Below are 9,964 nucleotides of genomic sequence, written 5' to 3'. Positions count from 1 at the left end.
GATTTGCCAGCTAGTCTTTCAAGCATTTGATCGATAAAAGGGAGCGGGAAGTGGTCTTTTCGGGTTAACGAATTCAGCTTCCGGTAATCTATACACACCCACCACCCATTTTGAATTCGGGTAGGCACTAACTCACTGTCTTGATTTTCGACCACCGTCATACCTGTTTTCTTCAGAACTATTGGTACCGGACTTACCCACTTACTGTCTGAAATGGGATAGATTATCCCGGCATCTAGAAGTTTTAAAATTTCTTTCTTCACTACCTCCATCAGCGGTGGATTTAATCGGCGTTGGGCTCTGATTGTAGGGTTGGAGTCTTCTTCCAAGTGTATTTTGTGCATGCAGGTAGATGGGCTTATCCCCTTGATATCAGCTACAGTCCATCCGATTGCTTCCTTGCGTTCCTTAAGTGCTTGAATTAGTTTCCTTTCTTCGAGTGCATCGAGTTTGGAGGAAACTATCACAGGTAGTGTCTCCCCCTTGCCTAGGAACATGTACTTTAGGTGCTTTGGTAATGATTTCAGCTCCAGCTGGGGTGCCTGCACAATAGATGGAAGGAGCCTTGTGTGAAATAGGGGTAAACTAATGAAAGAAGAATTACGGGCAAATTCAAAAGAGTTCAGTTCATAAGTCAAAGTTTGCAGTTCTGAATTCAGCATAAACTTCTGCTTTGCTCGTTGCAGTTGATCAGGCCCATTGTTAAGTGCAACTCTTAGTGTGTCTTCGTCTTCTAGCTCAAAAGTCTACTGCACTAAGGAATCAATAACATCTATAGAGAAAATAGAATGTGCATCATTAGGGTATCTCATGGCATCATAGATATTAAAATTAATGATCTCACCATCGAATTCCATGGTTAGTGTCCCCTTGTGCACATTGATTTTTGTTCTGGACGTCTTAAGAAAGGGTCTTCCTAGCAAAATTGGGGTCGAGTTGGAAGAGTTATCTTCTTCCATGTCGATCACATAAAAATCGGCGGGAAAGACCAAATTATTAACTTGGACTAGGATGTCCTCTAAGTCTCCCTTCGGGTATGTAGTAGACCGATCAGCAAGTTGTAAGATCACGCCCGTTTCTTTTAATGGTCCGAGATTCATTGTTGTAGAAATAGAATGGGGCATGACATTTATTGAAGCTCCTAGGTCTAGCATAGCCCTTTCGATTTGGGCATTTCCTATCTTACAGGGAATGGTAAACATACCTGGATCCTCGCATTTAGGGGGTAGTCTTTTCTGGAGAATGGCTGAAACATTTTCTCCTATATGGACCTTCTCATCGCCTTTCAGCCTTCTCTTAGTAGTGCACAACTCCTTGAGAAATTTGGCATAGCGGGGTACTTGCTTAATTGCATCAAGGAGGGGGATGTTTACCTCAACTTTGCGGAAGGTCTCGAGAATGTCCTTGTCTTGCTCCTTCTTCTTGGATCTCGCGAATCGGCTAGGAAAAGGTGGAGCGATGACTATGGCTTGGGGTGGCTTTCCACTTGAATCTGTTTGGGGAGATGGTGTCTCCTTTTTGGTTGTATCCTTGGGTTTTTCTTGATTGGGTTCATTCAGCTCCTTCCCACTTCTCAATGTGATAGCGCTAGCATTCTATTTCGGGTTGGTCGTGGTCTGGGAAGGTAGCCTCCCTGATGATTGGGATTCCATTCGACTCATAGCTATCGCTAACTGGCTGACCTGATTCTCCAGGTTTTGGATACTTGTCCTCGTCTCCTATTGAAATTGTTGAGTGTTAGTTGCAAGGGCTTTCACAATTTCATCGAGAGACATACCTGAGTTGGGAGCGGCTAAATATGGTGGAGCCGACGGCCTGGTTTGATGCTGATGTTGGAAGCCGAAGGCCTTGGTTCCATAGTTCAGGTTGGGATGATCCCTCCATCCTACATTGTAGGTGTTCGAGTAGGGATCGTATCTCTTTTTTGGGAATCCTCCAACAGCATTAGCTTGTTCGTAAGGTTCATCTTGAAGCGTAGGGCACATGTCAGTTGGATGTCCCAGAGCTGAGCAAATCCTGCAAGCCTTCACCGTTTGTGTATTACCTGTGGCCATTTGACAGACAAGAGAGGTCATGCTTGCAATTTTCTGTTCTAGGGATGAGATGTTTACCTCGTTAGCATGACTTGTTGGAGGGTTGAGCCTATAGCCAAACTGTTGAGAGTTGGCTACCATATTTCAGATCAACTCTCTTGCTTGTGTAGGAGTTTTGTTCACCAACACTCCTCCGCTTGCTGCATCGATCATACTCCTATCCATTGATAGTAACCCTTCACAAAAATGTTGGATAAGGAGCTGGTCTGGAATTTGATGTTGCGGACAGCTGGCGCATAGTTGCTTGAATCTCTCCCAGTATTCGTAGAGAGTTTCCCCACTTAATTGTCTTATGTCACAAATCTCCTTTCTGATGTTAGCCGCTCGGGAAGCAGGGAAGAACTTCTCAAGGAATTGCCTTTTCATATCATTCCACGTGGTGATGAAACCAGAGGGTAGGTAGTACAGCCAATCCTTAGCCTTATCAGCTAGTGAGAAAGGAAAGGCACGTAGTTTGATCTGTTCCTCGGTAACACCTTGAGGTTTCATGCTTGAGCATACTATATGGAATTCTTTTAGGTGCTTGTGAGGGTCTTCGCCTGTAAGTCCACGAAAAGTAGGGAGTAAGTGTATAAGACCTTATTTAAGTTCAAAGGGTACCGCTAGATCTGCATATTCAATGCAGAGAGGTTGTTGGTGCAGATCCGGTGCAGCTAGCTCTCTAAGGGTTCTTTCTTCATTGTTGGCCATGACTTCTTCTTCAGATTGGTTGGATGGCTCAACGATTTCTGCAACCAACTTCACTCCGGAAGTGGGGAGTGATGCTGATTGGTTGCGGCGTTGCTTGGCTTCTTTCCTCAAGCGGCGAACTGTGTTCTCGATCTCAGGGTCGTAGTGGAGTTCACCTAAACGAGAAGAGCAAGGCATATACCAAACAAAAGGAAATAAACCTACTTAGGACGCCAATCCCCGGCAACGGCGCCAAATTTTTGGTGGGTGCCAAACCCAACCAAAGATAAATATTCTTGCTCTGAGTTAATAATTTGCAGATAGTGATGAGCAAGGTCATTCTCCACAGGGATTGGGTGGATTTATTTCCAAGTAGATGGATTAAGGGGGGTTGTAAAGTTAACGAAAATAAGAAAATAGCAGAAAATAACAGAAAACAAAGATTAAATCGATGGGAGATGGCTTCCGGTTGAAGGGACAAGTTCAACTTTGATTCGTAGCATTGATCCTTGATGCAAAGATAGATTCATATGTTTATGAATAAATTGGTTATAGCTATTAACAAGCTCTAACAGCCAGCCTCTACTCTTATTATTAGACAACCAAAACAAGCTCTTTGATTGCTTCCCTTATTAATAGGCAGTCCTAAACAAGCTCTTAGGATTTAACCTATTAATAGCATTAAGAGGGGAGAGACCCAATTCTGGTCAGCGATCTCACAAGCTCGGATCGTTTAAACCAGATCATATATTTTCCTAACATAGATCAAAAACTTTTTTTGCAATCAATTTATGTTAGTTGCCACCATGATCGAACCTACCAATCATATACGAAACTGGAGGTTCAATCGGCCATAGATTATTTCCATTGAATGAGCAAGGGGCCCTTCTTGCTTAATCAATAAAAATAATCATCACAGTTAATTAGCAGAAAAAATATGAATACCCATAAACAATGAACTAAAATAAAAATCAATTAGATCTCACAATATTACAGAATCAAGGCTTCCCTAACCCTTCAACCAGAAATAAAAATGTACAGACACTTCATGATGAAAACGCAGCTTCTACATGAGAAAGGGGGGCGAACTCTTGCTTCTTCCTCCTTGGTTGCTGATTTCCCTCTCTGAAGACTGAAGCTCTCTTGGAGGAATTGATGCCTTGGGTGCTGGTCCGCCCCCCTTTATATATACTTGGGGAGAGGGCTGCTCTCCAACTTCCTTAAGGAGATTATCCTCAAACTGGAAAGTCCTAGTCTAATTTGAACTTATCCTATTTAACTCTTATCTCTTATCTTTATAGGATTACAATTTGAGAATTTAAATCTGGTAAAACTCTTTTATTGAGATTACATTCAACTTCTATTCTAATGGGACTCTTGGATCTTGAATTCGAACTGGGCTTCTTTAACAATTCGGGCTTGCTTCAAGACTCTTTGCGAAATGGGCTTCAGCTTGTGAAATGGGCCTTGCTGCGAAATTGCTCTGATTTGGGCCCGAATTAGTCTTCGATGCGGACCGATTCTGCCAAAACCCAAAACATAAAAGTTGTGGGTCTTTTCCTTTTCTTTCCAGAACTTCTTGAAATATCCAAATCGGAGTCCGGAATTGAGAGTTAGGCCCATATCACTGATCAGTGGCGAAACTGTACAAAAACATCCGATTAGCCTTGTTTTCTTCCAATCGCCTTCTTGCATGTCCTGAATCGAAATACAAGAGTAATGAGTTCAATTAGGTACCAATTAAGTGTAAAATACTGAATATTGAGGGATAAACATATGGCAACTTTTATTCTTATCACAACCTGCGCCATTTGAGCTTCTAAGTTCTTAATTGCTGTTTCATGGCTTTGGAATTTTGCTTCAGCAGTGTTGATGAACTTAGAAATCATCTCCTCTAGATTGCTCTTTTTCTCTTGTGGGGGCAGTTGTGGTTGGAACCCGATTGGTGCGTTTTAATGATTGTTGCTCCAAGAAAAGTTGGGATGACTCCTCCACCCTGGATTGTATGTGTTTGAATAAGGGTTGTAAGTTGACCTGCCAGCATGAGAGATAAAATTAGCATTCTCATGGGAAATAAAAGGACTATTTAATTGACAATCAAAATTGGCATGTCCTATTTAACCACATAAATTGCATGAGATGCTAGGTGTTGTATTAATGGTTGCAATACTAAAATTATCCAGTCTTTTATTTAAATTGGCTATTTGTGCAGATAAGGATGCAAAGGAATCAATATGGTGTACTTCCCTCTGATTGGTTCGATCATTGCTCCACTAGTAGCTGTTTGATGCCATCTCCTCCACTAAGTCATATGCTTCCTCTGGAGTTTTTCTCATGATTGTACCACCTGCAGCTGCATCAATAATGGATTGGTTAGAGGGGGTGATACCATTATAAAAAGCCTGTATTTTTCGCCAAATTGGTATCCTATGGTGAGGACACCTCCTAAGCATCTCCTTGAATCTTTCCCATGCTTCATACAGAGACTCCCTCTCAAATTGAGCAAAAGTGGTAATATCATTAATTAATTTTGCCATTTTGGAGGGTGGGAAATATTTAGCCAAAAATTTATGGGTTAAATCATTTCAAGTGGTGATGCTTCCTGCAAGGATTGAGTTAAGCCAATCTTTAGCTCTATCACACAATGAAAAAGGAAATAATCTTAGCCTAATTGCATCATCACTAACTCCATTGTGTTTAAATGTATCACATATTTCAAGGAAGTTAACGATGTGTGCATTAGGGTCATCACTTGGTAACCCACTAAACTGAATACTGGTTTGGGTCATTTGAATTATTGTAGGTTTTATTTCAAATTATTGGCATGGATGGTAGGCTTGCAAATGCTGGATGTCGCCCCATCAATGTCTGGACAAGCATAATCCAAGAGGGTGTGATTTCCTTCTGCCATCTCTCCTTCAATCTCTATGGCTGGTTCACAAATAACAACATCTTCTCTTGATTTTCCTTTGTTGGCCCTTTGCAACAAACAAAGGGTCCTTTCAATCTTAGGATCGAATTCTGCTAATCCTTCTTGACTAGTGCGTGTCATGCACTAGTAATTCTGAACTAACAAGAATTTGAATAAACAAATAAAAATAAAAATAATACAAAAAATAAAAAGAAATAGGAAAATAGAATAATAATAAAAATAATAACAGAAATAAAAAGTCCAAATTAATCAAGGTTAACAAATTCTAATATTATTTTAGGATTAAATCCCCGACAACGGCGCCAAAAACTTGATAGCTATAAATATATAACTCTAGCAAGTGCACTAGTTATCAAATAGTATAATAATATCGTTCCCACGGGGATTTAACAAAATAAATATTAGAATCACAGTCTTCTCTAATTATTTAGACAGTCAAAATTTAGATTAAGAAAATAAGAACTACTGAAAATAAAGACTAGAATAAAGAAAATAAAAACAAGGGTGATCACTAATCGAATATGCAAATGATGGAATCGCTAGGACTTTAGGTCCACCTAACCAATGTAATGAATATTGATGGGTCCAATTATCCAAGACTAATTGTTATTCCCATAAGCTGAGATTTTCACAAATTTATTTAATATTCTCTCTCGAGATATATTAAATCTACTCCCATCAGGTAACCCTTCGATCTCTCGAGTAGAGCTCTCAAGATGGAAGTGCATTAAATCCAAGAAAATCATTAAATTCAGATGAATCATGTATATATATCTCTATATACCATTCAATTCACACTAAAAATATATTCATTAACATGGTTAGGCTTTCCATAGCCCTAGCAAGAAACAAATCAGTTCATAATAGAAGAATTAAAGCAAACAAAGGGAAAGAAACAACTCTTGAATTCGCCCATAGTGCTGAGATCTCTTCTTGAAGTTTCTTGAATTCTTGAACCTTTCTTGAACCCTTCTTGACTAATTACTCCTTGCTTCTTGATTCAAATTAGAAGTTGAATGATTGAATGATTCAGTGATCAAGTGATACCTAAAGCTGGTCCGCCCCCTTCTTTATATAGATTAAAGGGGAGGGGGTGGTCTCCTACTTCCTCTTGAAGTTTATCTTACAAGAATAAAAAGTCTTATCTTAATTCTAACCTTATCTCTTTATCTTTTGAACTCAATCCCTTTTTCACTCTAAGATTACATCAAGAATTTAGATCTAGAAGAATTCTTTTTAGTTTCTTGTTCTTGGATTCGTAATAGACCTCCTCTGCGAATTGGGCTTCAACCAGGCTTTTCTGCGAGTTGGGCCTTCCTACGAAATTGCCCCAACTTTGGACCCGGATTAGACTTCGATGCATGCCGAATCTGTGAAAGCCCAAAACATGAAAGTTGTGGCTTTTTCACTTATCTTCCCATTGGCTTTTTCACTTGTCAAAACTGTGAAAAATCATCCGATTTGTCTTTCTTTGCTCTTGATGCCTTTTTTCATACCCTGGGCCAAAATATAAGAGATATGAGCCCAACTAGATGCTAATTTAGTATAAAATACAGAATAATTGGGGATAAAAATATGATAAATTATACTCTCATCAAAGAGCTTCCTTGAAAACCTATATAAGGAGGCCTCTAGAGGGGGAAAAAAGGTCCAACATCTGATTTCAAACTCTCTTTGAACTCTTGTTCTAAGAGAGAAAAAGAGAGAGAGATAGGAGAAGAGAGGAAGAACAAGCAGCTTCAAGAGAAGAAGAAGCTGAATTCGAAGGGGGAAAAAGCAATTGAAGATCAAGGTTTTGTCCTCACTTGATTTCTGCACAAATTGGTAATCGAATTCAGCTAAGATTTATGTAATTTCTCCATCAATTTTTTTCTTTTCTTGCTGTAATCAAAGCATGTATTATGCAAATTCAATTTTGTAATTTGTTTTTTAAGTTCATTCGAGTAAAGTAGATTCAATCTTGAAGTTTCTTGTTTGAAATATCAATTGTGGGTTGTTGGCCGAACTGCTATTTTGAAATATCAGATTTGAAATTTTAGATCATGAATTTGTAATACCTGAATTACTTGAGAAAGAATTCAGGTAGCTTTAATTCAGTCTGTCCGAATTATTTCTCTTTCTTGGAATTCCTAGAGTGCTTGAGAAAGAGTAAGATTTTAGATCTGCCAATCAAGAGCCGAATTGAGTGCAAGGTTAGAGATAACTTGCACAATTCGGTTGGTATTCATTCAGCTGAGTTGATGGTCATCCAGCTGAAATGAAGCCCTAGAATTGCTAGATCTGAATGCATGCATGGTGATTAGATCCTTGATAGAGATATAAGGACCATCACTCATGCATAGATTGAACATGCACTCGAGAGAGGCTGTTCATTGCTTTGGGATTTCACCAAACCTAGGCTGAATCCTATTCTACTCGAATTGCCTAGAAACCTAGTTGCTGAATTTAATTTTCTATGCATCTTTAGCTTGTCTCCTCACTTGCATACAAGGTGTTTGGTCCAATGTGTTAGAAATAACTTTGTAGTTAGAATTCTAGATTTTCATTAGTTTTACATTTCGGCTAATCAGATAACAGTAGACTGATTTATTACAAGTAGTTGCTACATAAGTCCTCGTGGGAATGATACTCTACTCACTACTCTATTACTTGAGCGGCTAGTGCACTTGCTAGTGTCACAATGAGCCACACATCACCTAAAAAAACAAGTTCTAGAATAATCAACCCATGTTTGTCCGTTAGTAACCAAATGCTCACAAGGGTCAAATCTGTATTACATCTTGCCTGTTGATCATTCAAACTACTGAGATACCTTCCATAGTCAAAAATTTCAGCTAGATTTGCTTGCATCCTTTCCTGTCTATCCCACCAAAATACATGATTCAGGGTGGTTTGCAATAATTCAAAAACAAGTCTCCAAGGAGCAGAAATTTCAAAAGGAAGGGTTAATAAGATGATTAAAGCATGCTAGAGTCCGAAAAAAATTTATCAACCCCTTAATCTTCCCCCACACTTAAAATATACATTATCCTCAATGTATAGAATATGCATAATGAGAACAAGGAGAGAAAGTTTTAAGAGGACTTCCCTGAATGCCTTGTTGAGATCTTGTAGATGTGAGATACGAAAAAAAACACACTCAAAAAAAGAAAATTGAATAAAACAAACAACTAAACTTTATGGGTTGCCTCCCATAAGCGCTCGTTTTAAGTCATGAGCTTGACTTTCACCTTTCCTTCATGGCGGTTTCAAGGAGAGAACGGACCCATGGTGGATGGGTTGTTCTCCTTCGATGTAATGCTTCCACCGCTATCCATTTACCTTGAATGTACTCCCATCATCATTATGTATTTCAATCACTCCATGAGGGAATACTTTATCCCCTTTAAAGGGTCCACCCCACTTGGTTTTTAACTTCCGATGTTTACCCCCTTTTATCCTTCATAGGTGGGTTTAAACCTGGAATAGGGACCTGCACAATAGATGGGAGGGGTTTTGTGTGAGATGGAGGTAAAGATGCATTATGAATTGTAATTTGAAAAGAATCTGGCTTAGAAGTCAAATTTCGCAATTCTGATTTCAATACAAACTTCTGCTCTGCTTGTTGCAATTGATTAGGACTATTGTTAAGTGCAACATTCAATGTGTCTTTTGATTTAGATGTGTCTACTTCGGCTGCACCAACATCAATGCTATCGATTGCATAAATTTCATCTTCAATTGTGTTGGGATGTTCCATGGTTTTAAATACATTGAACACCACTTCTTCACCATTGATTCTAAGGGTAAGTAGACCTTTTCACATATCAATTAAAGCATCACTAGTAGCAAGAAAAGGTCTCCCTAAAATCAACGGCATTGTCCTATTTTCCTCCATATCCAACACAACGAAATCAACAATAATAATAAAATTGCCCACTTTGACCAAAACATCTTCTACTATTCCCCTAGGATATTTAATGCTTCTATCAGCTAATTGCAGGATAATAGTTGTAGATGTTAGTTCATGTAGTCCAAGTTTTTCAAAAATAGAATAAGGCATTAAATTTATACTAGCACCTAAATCACATAAAGCTTTTTCAAATTCAGTATTCCCTATGGTACAAGGTATAGAAAAACTCCCTGGATCCTTAAGCTTTGGGGGCAATTTCTTTTGAAGAATTGCTTAACATTCTTCGTTTAGTTTTACCATCTCACCATCCTCCCACTTTCTTTTGTTGGACATTACTTTTTTCAGGAATTTGACATACTTCGGCATCTGTGACAAAAA

The 9,964-nt window shown here is 38.9% G+C and overlaps 1 non-coding gene and 1 pseudogene across 1 annotated transcript; one reads left to right on the top strand and one right to left on the bottom strand.

Moving 5' to 3' along the window:
• Window positions 1-746: 746 nt before the first annotated feature.
• Window positions 747-9,433, bottom strand: LOC148846242 (uncharacterized; annotated as a pseudogene).
• On the top strand, window positions 5,187-5,293 carry LOC148846243 (small nucleolar RNA R71). The gene has a single exon (XR_016102673.1). It is a non-coding gene; the product is annotated as a small nucleolar RNA R71 (small nucleolar RNA).
• Window positions 9,434-9,964: the final 531 nt, after the last annotated feature.

This window comes from Nelumbo lutea, chromosome 7, assembly GCF_056320005.1.
Source record: "Nelumbo lutea isolate HS-2025 chromosome 7, American lotus-T2T, whole genome shotgun sequence".
Lineage (NCBI taxonomy): Eukaryota > Viridiplantae > Streptophyta > Magnoliopsida > Proteales > Nelumbonaceae > Nelumbo > Nelumbo lutea.
Note: the sequence above shows the minus strand (reverse complement) of the source record. Positions and strands in the feature narration are given on the sequence as shown.